Raw genomic sequence first — 354 nt, 5'->3', positions numbered from 1 at the left:
CCGTGCCTGGCGAATATAATATTCAAAACGATATATTAATATTAAACTTTGTGAGAATTAAAATCATATTTTTCATTTTCTCAACATTTTTGTATAATATTGCCCAAATTTCACTTTACAATCTTTCCAACTTTAGTCTTGCTGCCTTATCACCACTCACACTTTAGCAACCAACAATCCTTAGCAGACTCGCTTATCTGTCAAACATCTGTCAGATTCATCCAAACCGTGTCAGTTTTTCCATATAAGCAATGTTGCTTATAGCTTCTTAATTGCCAAAGTGTGTTGGTTGAAATATATCTGTTCCAACATCTATAATCACAACAAATCAACCAAAAGACAGCAAAACCTGAC

Source organism: Plutella xylostella, chromosome 11, assembly GCF_932276165.1.
Source record: "Plutella xylostella chromosome 11, ilPluXylo3.1, whole genome shotgun sequence".
NCBI lineage: Eukaryota > Metazoa > Arthropoda > Insecta > Lepidoptera > Plutellidae > Plutella > Plutella xylostella.
This window is presented reverse-complemented; position numbering follows the sequence as displayed.